The 16,451-nt window shown below is 34.1% G+C and overlaps 1 long non-coding RNA gene across 1 annotated transcript; it reads right to left on the minus strand.

Annotated features, from left to right (window-relative positions):
• Positions 1 to 6,665: 6,665 nt before the first annotated feature.
• On the minus strand, positions 6,666 to 12,578 carry LOC120084999. The gene is made up of 3 exons (XR_005483788.1): positions 11,594 to 12,578; positions 7,471 to 7,539; positions 6,666 to 6,953 (listed from the first exon to the last, which is right to left on the minus strand). It is a non-coding gene; the product is annotated as an uncharacterized LOC120084999 (long non-coding RNA).
• Between the last annotated feature and the right edge of the window lie 3,873 nt (positions 12,579 to 16,451).

A 16,451-nucleotide genomic window follows, 5' to 3' on the forward strand; every position in this document is an offset into this window, starting at 1 on the left:
CAAAAGGAACACCGAAAGGTGAGTTAAGAATTTCTTGAATGTAACACATGCTTGAGGACAAGCATGATTCTAAGTTTGGGGGCGTGATAACTAGCAGAAATGCCAGATATTATAAGCTTTTTATTTAGAATTATGAAGGCTAACAGATAGAAAACGCAGTGATAATACTTATAATTTGTGAAAAATTGAGTTTTGCGTCGATAAGCACCTAAAACCTCACTGACCCAATATTATGCGTTATTCCGTGCCAAAGTGTCTATTTTTGTAGCTATCACAAGAATCAAACGCATGCATTTGTAATTAGTAGTAACAGAAAAAAGCATGCGTTGAAGCCAGGCGACCGTAAAAGACGAACGCAGACGGCAACCCCATGCATCCAACGCATGGAAGTTGCAGTAATCGCATGCGTCCAACGCATGGAGAATGCGGTGAACAAATAGAGATTGTGGCCACTGATTGACAGCTATAATAGAAGATCACAAGATGGGTAGAACGCATTGATAACTTCAGCTAAATTCAGCTCGGACGCATACCTTGAGAGTATCAACAAGATAAGGCGATGTGGCAATGCCCATACCGCGACAAAAGTAGCAGTGAGCCATACTTTCATCATTACAGCTGTCGGCGTCCAAATTCTATAAATAGCCCTTGAGACCTTCATTTTGAGACATCTGAGCTTCTACCTCAAGGTAGAAGTTTGTGATCACAGATGAGAGCTTGAAAGAGATTTCCAGTGAGAATTCTTCATCTCCACAACCCAGACCGAGTGACGATCAGAGCATTCGTCGGAGATAGAGCTCGAGAGAGACATCTCCACCATTCAACCATGGCACCACCGACAGCCTTGACACAGAGTTCTTCATCTCCCTTCTAATCTTTGTATTATATTACATTTTAGCTTGAGATATTAAGATATTTTGTGCTCAATGCAAATCTTAATTCCTTCATTACCGTCTTCTTCATCATCTTCATCTCTGTCATAGTTTAACAATAGCATATGATCCTTCTGACGACCCTCGTGCGAACACCGATCCATATTCTCTAGTGCGATAAGCCCTCTCGTAACTTATGTTCACTCCATAATCTCATCGGATGTCTTCAATTATATCCCTCGGGCGATAGTTCGACCAACTTGTTCATATTTGGACTTGATTAAGTATCTAATAATCCAACTTTTTGTTTGTCGATGATTACTCATTCTCATTTCAAAAGAACATGTATGTTTGCAGGGATATTTCGTAACTTTGAAGGAATCACTTTCTTTCTTTCTTTCTTTTTTGTTTTTTTTTTTTTTTTTTGTGCACGGACCCTCCGCTTGCATTCCTCAACCAAACATCAGATATTTAGCAATTCTTTGTTGACTGTTTTTACACGGTAGTCAAAGTTCTTTCTTATTGCGAGCATCAATAATTTAACTGGCAAATAATAGTTCAAAAAGAAAATTTGACCGACCTTTATATCCGTGTCATTCAGACGTTCATGAGATATTGTGATGAGGTCATCATACGAAAGGTCCTTTAATGGTCTGGGTATATCTATAAATGGTTGGATTGGAATGGTGGAATGCATCATAACTAGTGGGACGGGAACAGGTGAGGTTGGAACATGGATGTAAGGTGTTGGAGAAGTTTTTGTTCCTGAAGATTGTCCATATCCATGTTTAGTATCAAACTGTGAAGTACATCTGGGTTCACTGTTGTGACCAAACCAAGCTTCACTTCCGTCATCTTCCCAAGTTACATGGCTCAATATGGTCATCCAGTGAAGACATGGTGTGAATATTACGTGTTGGAATGGTTGCAAACCCAAAGTTTTGAGTGGTTGAAATGGGTTGATGGGTTGGATTGCAATGTTGGTACATATCGTCTATGTGCACTCCATGACTTTTTTAAGGTGTAACTATTACAAATAACGACATTCGGAATGCATCACTTCCTTCTAAAAAAAAGCTAAGGTCTTCATCATCGATTATGTTAATCGGGAGAGTTGGGACCAATAAATTGTAACAATATTTGATGTGTATATCAAACATATCCGGATCAATATTCAGTCGTTGGTGCATAATACTTACTAATTCACTGATTGTAGTATCATTTCTGACTTTCAGACCTTTCATATGACCTCTAACATAATTTCTTCCAGATTCATCCAAATCCCACTATATCGTACAAAGATGCGAAGTGCCGTCATTAATCTGCAATGAGATAAGCAAATCTTAAGCAATGTCCCATAAAAGTTTTAGAAATTGCCTAGTAATTGATAAGTGATCGTCCAACTATTTATAAGTATTTGCTTAGTATTGTATATGCGATCATATAAATTTTTTAACGATTGTTTATATAGTACTATATGATCGTTTATACAGTATTACACAATTGTTTATACAATACTACACAACCGCTTATACAGTACTACACGATTGTTTATAAATTACTACACGATCCTTTATAAATTACTACATGATCGTTTATAAATTACTACACGATCATTTATAACTTACTACATGATTGTTTATAACTTACTATATGATCATCTAGTAATTCATGAACGATCGTTTATATTGTAATGAACGATTGTGTATATATTACTATACGATCTGACGATGAAAGCGATCGACAAGGATGTTGGACTGAAACTCTCAGATAACACTCCGAGAGAATAGTGGGAGAATTTCATGAGAAGTTCGACAGAAAGTGAATACTGAGAGTGACCTTCAATTGGTAGAATATTATTGGGAATAACTGTTATTGGTAGAATATTAGTTGGGAATAAATTCTTCGGTGGAATGTTGGTGTTGCATTGTATACATATTGAATACTTGAGAAATGGTTGAAGGAAGAAGATGGAAGACTTTGTACCAAAGGCTTTTTAAAATTGGGGGTAATTTTGGAATTTCGCATGGCACTACAAGAATTTTGAGCTTTAATATCGGTTGAAAAAAGTGAAATCGGATGTATAATGTCAGTTTTGTTTATTTTTTTTTAAAGCGGATCTTTAATGTCGGTTTTAAACCAATATTGTAGGGGTACCTTTAATGTCGGTTTTAAACCGGCATTAAAGACCCGCTTAATTTTTTCCTCTTTACTCTCCCCCTATTTTCTATTTTCCCCCATTTTTTTCATTTTTCCCTCTTCACTCTCCTCTATTTTCTTTTTCCTTTCATTCTCACACTTCCCTCTTCAGACCCTCTTCTTTCTCACTTCTCTCTTCCAAACCCTTGCCAATGGGTAGTGTAACCCGCATCGCCGTGCAACCCGTGCAGGTATGTCGTGGTGTAGATCTGGCTTCCGTGTAGGTCTGTTCGGCGTGCAACCCGCGCCGCTGCACCCAGTCGCCCAGATCCGAAGTCCAGATTTGATGTCGCCCGGATCCACGTGCAGCAGTTCATCGTTCAATCTGAAGTTCGCCATTCGTTGTTTGTCCAGATCAATATGCACTTCTTCTCTTTCCTCTCTTAAACTCACAGCAATTTTTGTTCTTATGTTACGCCTCTCAACTGTTTGTGTAAATGTCTCAATGAAAGTCAGCTGCGGTTTCACTTCAATATATCTCTCTGCTCCTAGATTTGGGCCTACTTTTTATGTTTCTATGGCCTTTGAAATTCGATTTGATTAATGGTTTTGTTGTATATGATACATTTGTTGAAGTATTGGCAAGAGGCGTTGCCAAGAGTTTCTCCTGCATTGGGTATGCGTGAGCAAGAGCAGTGAAAGTGAAATGTTGAGTGCAAGGCATTGGGTAGATGATTGTGTAGCAAATGGGTAGTGCTACACGATGAGGTAGGCGATCGTGTAGGGGGGCGTTGGACAATCGTGTAGAAATGCAGGGAGCTAAACGATGAGGTAGACGATCGTATAATAAATGCACGGAGCTAAGCGATGCACTAGACGATCATGTAGACGGGCACTGGACGATCGTCGATCATGTAGGTGGGCATTGGACGATCATATAGCAGATGTGCGGGCAGTAAGCGATAGCTACATGATGGCGCTACACAATGGGCATGAACACTAAACGATAGCCGTGCTGCGCTAGACAATCAGTAGACGGGCTACACGATAGGGGGAATACTAAGCGATAGGCGAATGCGTTAGACGATATTCAGTATTAAACGATGGGCGCGGTGGCTAAACGATAGCCTATGCGCGAGATCGTTTACTATACAATTGAGCTACATGATGGGCCGCTGGAGCTAAATGATAGATGCAGGAACTAAACGATTGATTAGCTTGAGAACATGTGCATTATGCTAATTAAATACACTAAAAGAATGTTTGACATACATTTTTAATAAGTTTTACTTGATGACTCACAGTTTTAAAAAGAAGATTCTCTCATTTATTCAACTATTGAGTTTTCTTGTTTTGTAGGTGCAACAAAGGAGTAAAGATTTAGTATCGCAACCTCTTTATGCTTTTTTTTGGGGAACTCTAGTAAAGAATTTTACCTTGAATGTACCATTTATACACATTCCCAATAAACACGGTTAGTTGAATATGAATTCTGATCACATTTTTATTTTCAATCCTTTGTCTTAAACTTTTTTTGTTTGTGATCCTTTGAACAACAGTGGTCAGACAAAGATGCCTATAACCAAACACTGCTGAAGCTAGGGGGGTCTGTTCAAGAAGAATTATGAAGGGATCCATATTTACCAAGTGGAGAGGGACAGTAAACTCATAATGTTTGTAAAATCATAATGTTTGTATTACTTGTAATTTGTGGTTTCAAGGGCTGAATTATTGCACGGCCTTTTAAATTATAATTTTATAGCATAATTTGTGAATTAAATATAATAGATTTGCAATCCATACATAAATAATATGTCACAGCCATAACGTTCGATGATGATGTGTCATGTTATACTTTTTGACCAAAAAAATGGATTCGGCAACGGAATTTAAAAAAGGACAAATTCTAGGCTTTAATGTCAGTTGCAAATTTCATTAAAGGGCTTTAATGTCAGTTGCAACCGACATTAAAGACAGTGTTATTAAAGCCCTTTAATGTCGGTTTAAAACCGACATTAAAGACAACCAACATTAAAGCCCAAAATTCTTCTAGTGTGGGCAAAAGGTTAGTGAAGTATTTAGGGAGAGGCCATTGGTAGAAAAGTTTTTGGTTTGTGGGTTATTTTGGAAAATTTTCCTTTCGCAAGTATGGGTGAATTACATAGACACTAATAGTATATAATGTTGAGACACATAGACAACACTTGCGGAAATTGAAGTATGACACATGGTCAATGGACACTAACCACGAACATCTAATGAACATCTATTATCATAATATTTATAATAGAAACTATGCTTTTTTTTAAAAAATATAGAGTATATATAATATTCAAATTTCACATGTTTATATAAAATGCTAAGTTAAATATGGTCATAGTTTAATTTTAAATTAATAAGTCAACATTAAAAAGAAAACCATATTAGTAAATTTATTATTTTGTTTTCCTTCCCACCTAAACACCTGAAAAAGATATAGAATTTAAGACCAATCTTTATTCAAATTTTATTATTAAAAAATTGAACTTTTCTAATAAGAAAGGATGATATTATAAGAAAATAGCTTTATTTGGTGTGTTTTTTTTTTTTTTTTTTTTTTTTTTTGAGGTATTGAACCCTAACCTCCACCATCATATTAATTATCGATAAATTATCGTTAAATTAAGTTAATTTTAATTAATTAGTTTAGTTAAACTTTTAGTTAAATAATTTGTCAATTGGTATTTAATATTTAATTGCAATTTTCATTATTATTTAATTTCTACAAACAGCCAAAATTAGACTGTTAATAGAATACATGTTTGAGCTATTTCATCAACGAGTGTCTTTTATCATAAAATTGTCTCCTCTGTAGGACACATTTTTTACATTTAGACCTCCATTTATAACGTTTTGTTTTTCCTTAAAAAAAACGTTTATGTTTTCTATTTCCTTATTTATGTTTCTTTTTAAAAAAAAAAAAAAAAACTAAAATATATATGTAAATAAAATTCAAATGGTTGGATATTTATACTGAACGAGAGTAAATAATTGAATATTGAAATATAAGCAAATGAAATTAATTATATAAATTAAATTCATGGTTAAAAACTTTCAAATTAGATTGAAACTTCAAATTAGATAATGTTTCATATATAAATTTAACATATATGAAAATTAAAATTGTAGTTTCTTCAATTTGAGTAAGTTATATTTGATTTTGGTCAAGTAGCAACTCAATTGAGTTAAATTTGACAAATGTTTCAATTTTTATATTTATTTGATTTTATTTTTTATTTTGAAAAGTTTCTCAATTGCTAGCCTATAAATAGCAACATCTTCATTTTTAGAAACTCCTTCCAAATTGAAAAGTTATCTCATTTCTTTATTTTTTTCATCTTGAGTAGAGTTTAAGGTACGTATCCAAGAGTTATGTCAGAAACGATCTTTATAATTTACTTGCAGCAAATGTAAAGCAAATAATTGTCTTCAGAACAACACTTATCAGAAGCATGTCTCGACTTCCTATTGACATCTACACAATATTCTTTAGGTCAACATATTATTTATTTTTATTTTTATTTACATATAATTTTAATTTTAAAATTTAAAGTCTAAATTATGTATATTTATATGTTATTTGTGTTGCAAAAAATGATATATAAAAATGGCATATAGTAACAAATTAATTATACCTCAACTAGATATAGTACACACACTTTATACAACAATAATGTTCAAACCTAAAACTAAGTCAAATAATATAACAAGACTTATAAATAAACGAGATGGATATATCACACCATTCTACTTTTTTCCCCCTTAAATGAAAAATGAACAAAACAAAAAAATAGGAAACAAATATCTTAATTATGGACAGCCTCAATCCTCAATTCCCATCTAGAGGGAAAACGGTTAGAAACAGATGTTGAAAAATTACTGCATCGTAGAAGAACTACTGTCCTGAAAGTAATAATAGCACAACCTTAGTCTCATTGTATCGGTTACTCCCCAAGGTTAATACAACTTCCAATTTCGAATGTGCACGTGTCGAAAAATTGATTGGAATGAATAAAAATTATGCTTAGAAAACAGTAGATCTCGAGGGAATACATATGAATAGGAAAGACAAAAATTGTTCTCTCACTTTCTTTTCAAACCTAAGAGCTATTTAAATGAAAGGTAAGATCGGTTTCTAAAAATAAAAAACTATTTTGAAATTAATTTTAAAAATGGTTTTAGAATTAATTGAAATTAATTCTTTGAATTAATCACCAATAATTAATTCGTCTTTTCTTTTGTTATGTTAGTTATTCCCAACAATCCCCCACGAATGACTAGTATGGCAATAAAAAAAATATTTTATAAAACTTGTTTTCTAAGCAAAGTTAGGAGACCAAACTTAAACATCAGTATCTTGACGATTTGAATTGATGTATAATGAAATGGGGAAACAACTTCATTAAAGAGAGTGAGTTACCTCTTGAACTTTCAATGACTATGGTTGAGACCCCCACAATACATTTTACTCCTTAAATTTCCATTGATTCTGCAATAAAAGCATGCTATTTAAGGCCATGCACATAGAACATCGGGTCAACGTGAAAGCTTTAGAAAAAGATCCTTAAACTTTTTCATAGAAGGTGGTCACACCTTCACAATCACGTTAATTACTTCATCAAGTCTATCGCAATAGACCACTCAAAAATTGAGCTATGAAGACTTCACATCTAGTCACCAAGACTAACTTTATCAAGTCTGTCAAAGACAAACCACTCAAAAATTGAGCTATGGAGATTTTATAACTATCCATTAAGTCCATATAGGACCACCCAAAGAAAGGGCTATAGAATCTAAATGTTTTAGTTCTATCCATCAAATCCGTATTAGGACCATCGAAATAATGGGCTATGGACCATCAAGTTTATCGCAATAAACCTCCTAGATAAAGGGTTATGACCACTATAAGGGTTTGAGTCTCATACTTGTTGAAAATTCTAGAATTACTCTCCTTGTTAGGCCTTTGGTTAGAGGATCCTCCAAGTTCCTCTTAGACCTCACAAACTTCAAGAAGATAATTTCTACTTTCAACAACTATTTCACAACTCCATGTCTAAGGTGTTTTACCATTATACATACTATTCTTGACAATTCCTATGGCAGCTTGTGAATCACAGTATAAAGAGACTAGTACTGATGCCCCCTACAATGGTACATCTACCAGTAGGCTTCTAAGCCACTGATATTGATGTCCTGCTAATTCTAGAGCAATAAATTCATACTTCCATGAAGTAGTTCCTCTACCCAATAAGAACACATAACCACTAGTAAAATTTACTTCGTCATTGTAAGTTACTCAGTTTGCATACACTACCCTTCTAATATGGCAACAAAAAAAAATGCAAATGATTATCTACTGTACCATTAAGATACATTAATAAACAACGAAGGGTAATCAAATGATCTATATCAGGCTTATATGTATATCTACTCAACCTTCTCACATCATATGCAATAATAGGTCTAGTATAGTTCATAAAAAACACACTGCCTATTTGATAGAGTCCAAATATAGATCACACTATGACTACTTTCGAGGCTCCACTACATCTTTGTTTCGTAAGAGTCTACAACGCGTATGCAGAAGCAATCGAGTTCTAAGCACTCTAACTGCATTAATTTTAGGATCAAAGCATGCATCATCATAATTTGGTGAAATATGGTTTTAAGAGAATTTTTTAAGAACGTTCAAATTTCAACAACCTCTTGATGAGTTCTGATCACGAACACTTTGTGGACCATCGCTAGAGTCTTCCTCACTATTCTCCAGCCTTAGACGAATTGTGAGATCCAAATTGTGATGTAATTGAAGGGAATTTTGAGATTGGAAGAGTTTGGAGAGAAGAACTATGGGAGAACAATTCTCCTTGAATCAACATAATTGCACGAACATTTTTCAGCCAATTTTTTTTTCTATTTATAGAAGAATTACATGCAATGTGAATCAATATCAAGATGACACTCAATTAAGCATGCAATAGTGGGAATAGTGAGGTGTTTTCTCAAAGTGAACCCTTTATTTTAATTTAAAAAATTCAAATGATTTTTTTTTTAATTTTTAATTTTAATTTCATAAATTCAAATTTTAATATAATTAATTTTAAATAAAATAAATTTCATTTAAAACAATTTTAAATAAAATTAGTTCTATTTTAAATAATTAATCAAATTAATTTAATATCAGATATTAAATTAATAAAACACCAATCTCGAACGTGATTCTCCATTCACATGTAATATTTAATTCATATTTAAATATTTTCAACTCTCCAAAATGTTTAATTCAATAATTAAACTATATAATTAGTTAATTATATCGTATATAATCAACTATAATTCCCTATTTTGAATTTGAATGTCTCAAATTCTCATCACACTATTCTAAGGTTTAATTCGATATGAGCTAGCAGAAGGACCTAATGGGCCTACAGATCATGAGTTCCAATGGTCCGAGATTAACCAGCTAAACGCTTTAACTTAATTAACCAACATTCCTTAACTACCGAGATACTCCACTAAAGTCTAGTAGCTACACTCTCAACACCGTAGATACATTTTTGTCCACTTAATTTAACTATTATTGGTAAGTCGATCCTTCAGGTTGTTCGTAATTACAGCTTGGTCAAAATTATCGTTTTACCCCTGTAAATACATCTTGTTCCTTAAGTCCCACTGATCCTCTAATGAACAATTGGTTTGTGGTCCAACCACCATCCGAGTCCCTCTCAGGACAATGAGAGGGTAGAGCACCTTATTTAAGACCTGGAGTCAACACTTAAGAAAACAACATATCTACTATCCCTAAAATCGGGTAGGGATGAATTTCATCTTGTAGGACTATGTCCCTAGCTATCTATTTAATCTTACTCCTACAATGAAAGGTTTATTGAGTCGATGATATTGAGCCACTCTCACCGGTGCAGATTAAAGGATAATCCCGAATAAGCAGGAGTTCATAGTTACCTCAGGATTAAGATCGAATTACCTAGGTCATCGAATTGAAATAGTTAGTCTTATCAGTAAACGATGTTATAAAGTTAAAGTGACTATTTTGTAGTCTAGTTTTATGCAAACTCATTGCATATGACGCCTCCACTCTCATGTCTCCACATGAACGATTCACAATCACATCATCTGTATCAAATACAAAATAGACTGCATCCATAGTGTCTCCAGGTTAAGGTACCCAGCCAGCTTATCCCTACATTATAGACTGTTTTGGCTATATATTCGAATTTGATCCACTCTTGTGTCTCCACATAAAGTTCAAGTACTCATGTTATAGCCAAGGATTCTTAGTTTATTGGATTTAGGGTTAAAAAGGTGCAATTCACATATTGATTAACATTTTTACTGAATAAACCTCAATAGCAACTTATTGTAAAATAGAATATGTTTAAAGTTTACAAACCACGAGTTTTAAGACATACAACCCAACATGTTTGACACTTGAATATTTTACCAACATAGCTAAACTAGAAGCATGACTCTACAGTGGTATTATATTCTCTACTTTGGCATAAGCCCTCATGACTTTACTTTTGGTTCCATCCCAAAAGGCTCATACCAATGGAGATAATTATCCTCACTTATATAACAATCGAGATCTGAAAAAAAAAAATCTTATAAAATATTATACATTTTATAGCTAAACAATATCTCAAAATACCATCGATCCTACAAGCTTCCACATAAAATGATGGAATTTATATATATTCATACTACAAGCAAATTAGGTGATAGTCAAAATAATGTTGTATGGCCAAACTTAATTTAAAAGTAATAATAATACTTCATGGAATTAAAGGCCAAACATGACATTCATAGCATAAATCATGCATAAACTTTGTCAAATATAACATGAAATATTATTTCTATTCATGCTAACATGCTAATTAGACATGTTCAAGTAGATCCAATAGCATCTCGAATCAATATAATAACAATATTATTTCTTTATTGCACTTGTCACAAAACAATTTTTTACGAATTATATTGAATATCATGCTTAAATATAATAATTAAATAAAAATGTCAAATTCTCATACCATATATAAAAATTTGAATATCATCAAGCTTAAAAATATAGGAAAGCCAACCTATATTAAAGTTTATTCAAATTAACCAGAGAAATCTCGAACAATTTAAATTATATTTTTAGAGAAAATTACCAATAATAATATCCTCAACATATGTGAAAGTTGAGTTTAGATTTGGATCAAACTTTAAAGCAAATTAAAAAAACCATCAAATCAAATTGTCAAATCATGATCATCAAAATTGAGAGTAATTTGAAAATTAAAATTTGGAAACTTTTGTGGACAAACCACCAAAACCATAGGACTTTTTATCACATATATCCTCGTTTAATTCTAGTCCTAATTTTGAATGAAAATCGTTTAGCAATCTCAAAAGTTAAAATATAATCTCTATCCAAATTTCTTTCCATCATCAATAATAATCTACCACGATCAAATTAAAACCAAATATGCACAAAAAATGAAAAGATAAATTTAAATATTTGATATGAAAGAAACGAATACCTAGCAATCTCAATCATATCAAGTGATGGCGCAAGAGAAGGTGAAAAGATGGAGAATAATGTTTCTGACCAATTTAATTTTTCAACACTTCTAGCAAACTTCACCCTTCAAATTCATTGGAGGAATTGAACACAACTCTCCTTCCATAGATCTTATGGTTTCTATCCTTTGCTGCCTTTGGAATTTACCAACTTATCTCATTTGAACTTCAGTTGCCATTGAAGATCAAATACCAGTAAGACCCAACTAAGCTTGAATAGCCACAATTCCAAAACCAAAGCAATTTCCACAACTAAATTGTATGTATAGAATCAATCCCAAATCTCTAAGGGTGAGAGGATGAATGTTCTCAAGTAGATCCTCTGTGCAGTCACCGCTGCCTCCACCAATTTTCTCATCTTCTGCAACTGTTCCATGTTCGTCTTCCTTCGCTGGTACCAGATCCACCATCGTGGGTACCTTCGCTCGTGGATCTCTTTTCTGTCCAAGATCTCAATTCCACTACATCGTCGACTACCTTTGTTGTTCAGATCTACCGATTTTTGGACTGTAAATCGGCCGCTTACCATCGTTCAGATCCAATTGCAACATCTCAGTTCCGCCTACATCTCTGCTTCTCACCGCCCCCTCACCTCGTTCAAATCTGTTTTCTCATGAAATATTCAAATATATACTTAGAAAACGAAGAGCAACCGGAAACCCAAATGGCTATGGTCTTTGTCGTTTGGTGTTGAACGCGTCTAAACCAGCAGATCTAAACCTCCCAACGGTGAAACGTCTCTGGTATGTGGGTCTTTGCACTTTTCATATTTGATCAATATTTGAAGAAGAAAATAAAAAAGATCATTGCTTTTAGATCGTTAGAAACAGATGTCGACAAGTTATTGTACCATAGAAGAATCACTATCCGAAAAGCAATTATGGTGTGAACTTGGTGCTAAGCGCTATGCTAGTTGTTCTCTAAGATTCACAACTTTCAATTTCTAGTGTGCACTCACCAAAAAATGATTGGAATCCACGAAAATTATACTAATAAGAAGGTAAAATCGATTTTTAAAAACAAAAATATCGTTTTGAAATTAATTGAAATTAATTTTTAGAATTAATCGTCCACAATTAATTCGTATCTTTTCTTTAAATATGTTAGTCATTCTCAACACAAACCTCTATTTTCTATTTATTTTTCACAAGCTTTTTTTAGTACATAACTTGGTTTTTATTTCCATAAAAAATTAATAATTGAAATGGGTTTTAGATTCGGAAAAGAAAATAGCCATTTACGGTGATAGGAGTCTAGTTGACAATATTATAATTTAAATAACGTGTTGATAAAGATATTTTAATTGATAAGATTCAACATTAAATTTAATTTTAGGGAAAAGGTAGGAAAATTATTACAATATTTGTCTACACCCTCAAATTAAATGCATATAAGATATGAGTACCTGTATTTATATTCATATGCAACTTTAATATACTTCCAAACATTTTTCAATAAGTAAATGCAAGGAAATATACTTTAGATTATAAAATGATCATCTTTTGTCGGCTAATTCCTAAAAAGCCTCTAGTTTTATAATGAATAATTTTAAATGTTCCATGGAAGCACTTTTTCATAAATGATGTATAAAAACAGAAACGTATATTTTAATATTTTTTTAAAATAATTAGGATAAGAAAATTAGAACTATAGACTCTGTGGTTATTAACACACTTATATGTCAACTGAACTATGCTCGCTTTGGTAGCTTGGTTTGATAATATATTTTTAATACTTAAAACCCTACAAATAATTAAATTGATATTATATGTCATTAATTTGATAGTTAATTACCTACATTATATTATTAAGTTCAATAACAATGAGATAGAGGATAAAACCATCAAATTTAACATTGGTTGCCTGATCTATTATATATCTTTCAATTTTGAAATACTTATAATTTATTTCCTCAGATATCATGTTTACGCATGTATAATCGCTTATGTTTGGAGTAAGCCACATGTAAGACTCTAGTCTACTAAATAGATAATTGTGTTATCGTAAAAGTCTAAGTTTTGAAAAAAAAAAAAAAAAATAGACTACACCAATATATTTAAAAAAATCTTTTTTTTTTTTAACATGAAGAAATAAAGAAGCCATTGCAATTGCCGAAAATACTAAACCCACTAAAGGCACAAAAATAGAGGGTAGGGTGGTGAGAGTTGTCATAGAATGGATACCTCGACTTAATATTTGTACCTGTTATTTATTGTTATCTTAATATTTTTACCTGTTATTTATTGATTGTTATAAAAGATATCTTATAATTATAATAATTTATATATAATTATACTAAGTAATATCTATGTGAGTATATATAGAAAATGAATGAGGAATGTCGAATTAAATAAATGGACCTACTCATCTTTCAACGTGAAAGATATGTATCATAATAGACTTTTGCATTATTTTAGTTATTATCTTGAGGAAACAATTGAGATCCATACAAATTGAATGTATATATACCGAATCAGTCTTTTTTTTATTTAATTTTATGCTATTCTATGATAAAATATGTATGGAAGATATACCTGGGTTGCATTTAGTTTGATAATAAAAAGTATCTGGTAGAACGCGGGTCTCCAAAACTCAATGTCGTAGGTTCAAATCCTATAGAGTATGATTTGATTCTTGTTGTTGTTAGATGGAAAATTATACTGAAATAATTAACATAAATAAAAATTGACCTCCTACTACCTTGAAAAAACAAGGGCACCTTGCGTCCTTGAACCGATAACCATCTCTCGGCTAACCTAGCCTTCTCCATCCCTCGGGACCAACAAGGGGTAGTACAGGAATATTCACCTATTGTCCATCAATTTCAGGGCATTGGATTCTCACCAATGTTTGCGTTTCTCAAGCCGACATTCTCGCTTCTGCTTCATCCACCACTACTCGCGTAGGTGCTTCCCTCTAAAGCGAAACGCTCATCTACTGAAGCATTTTTACGTCCCACAACTTCGACAGATAACTTAGCCTTACTCATCTTCGGCACAAGAGCGCTCAATCAATGAGCTATTACGCACTCTTTCAAGAGTGCCTGCTTCTAGGTAAACTTCCTGGCTGTCTCTACACCCCTACCTTTTTTTATCACTGGGCGGTCATTTAAGAGCCTTAGCAGGTGATTCGGGTTGTTTCCCTCTCGACAATGAAGCTTATTCCCCATTGTCGCACTGGTCGACCTTGACCCCTGTTATTTTGAGATCATATCTAGTATTCAGAGTTTACCTCGATTTGGTACCACTCTCGCAGCCCGCACAGAAATAGTGTTTTACCCCTAGATGTACAGTCAACTGCTGTGCCTCAATGCATTTCGGGGAGAACCAGCTAGCTTTAGGTTCGAGTGGCATTTCACCCTTAACCACAACTCATCTACTAATTCTTCAACATCAGTCAGTTTAGACCTCCACTTAGTTTCACCCCAGCTTCATCCTGGTCATGGATAATTTACCCAGGTTCAGGTTCATAAGTAGTGACAATTGCCCCGTGAAGACTTGCTTTCATTATAGCTCTGGTGGGTTCCCTTAACCAAGCTACTACCTATGAGTCATGGTCAGAATCTTGGTCTTCTCCCACTGCATGGAAGCTTACGATTTCATGTTCTATCTCACTCCCCAATGGGTAGAGTTGGCAAAAATACCTGCAGGATCGAGTCCTCACCCCGACTGGGGCGGAAAATCCTCGATTTGACCGAGGATGAGGGTCAAACCAGGGATTATAACCGAATCCCCGATCGGGGATGGGGCGGGGACAAGCATCCCGATTAACTTTTTTATTTTCTTATATATATATATATATAAATGGGGATGGATCCCTGTGAGGACTCGTTTCCCCAGGAAATCCCTGTCCTCGTCCCACCTTCAATTGACAACGATGGGGGCGAGGATGAGAGGATATATCCCCTGCTTTATTGCTCTCTCACAACCCCATTCATGGTTTAGGTTGCTCCCATTTCGCTCGCCGCTACTATGGGAATTTCTTTTTCTTTCTTTTCTTCTGGTTAATAAGATGTTTCAGTTATCCAGGTTGTCTCTTGCCTGCCAATGGATTTGACAACAGTTTGAAAGGTTTACCTATTCGAGAATCTCTGGATCTACGCTTATTTTCAACTTCCTGAAGCATTTCGTCGTTTACTATGTCCTTCCTCGTCTCTAGGTGCCTAGGTATCTACCTTAAGCCTTTCTTCATCTAAACCTCGCCCTTAACTTTAAGGCTATGCCATCTTAAGGTGTTGTTGCTGGAAGGATCTTATCAACGTCCATGAATGAAAAATCATTGATCGAACTGCTGAATCGGAAAAATGAAGTGCTATCATATAGCTTTGTATCGGCTAAGTTCACGAGTTGGAGATAAGTGGACTCGAACCACTGACATCCTCTACAGGGTAAACCACCGCCTCTCAAGCCCCCAATTGATTCTACCATAGAGGCCAACGATAGACAATAACTTCGCCCCAAACATAACTTACAACTTTAATCGTACTGTGTTCTCCAAAGACTGACTCTTCTCAAAATCTCAAAAGGTACTGAGTTTGAATCTCATTCTAATTAAGGATTCTTGTGGTTCCGGGGAATCTAGTTACAGAAGACCCAGGAAAGGAGAGTTTTCCCCCCTTTTCTGCCTGCCTCTTCATGCAGGTGAGTTACAGCCTACAATTTGAATTGAGAATGGGTTATGGAGTTAGCTTACCCTTGCAGGTTCACGACCCTTTATCCCGGCCATTGTAGCACGTGTGTCGCCCAGGCCATAAGGAGCATGATTGTTGGGGTTGATGCCCTAAATCTCGTAGCATTCGGTAGTTTCTAATTGTATTGT

Source organism: Benincasa hispida, chromosome 9, assembly GCF_009727055.1.
Source record: "Benincasa hispida cultivar B227 chromosome 9, ASM972705v1, whole genome shotgun sequence".
Classification (NCBI taxonomy): Eukaryota; Viridiplantae; Streptophyta; class Magnoliopsida; order Cucurbitales; family Cucurbitaceae; genus Benincasa; species Benincasa hispida.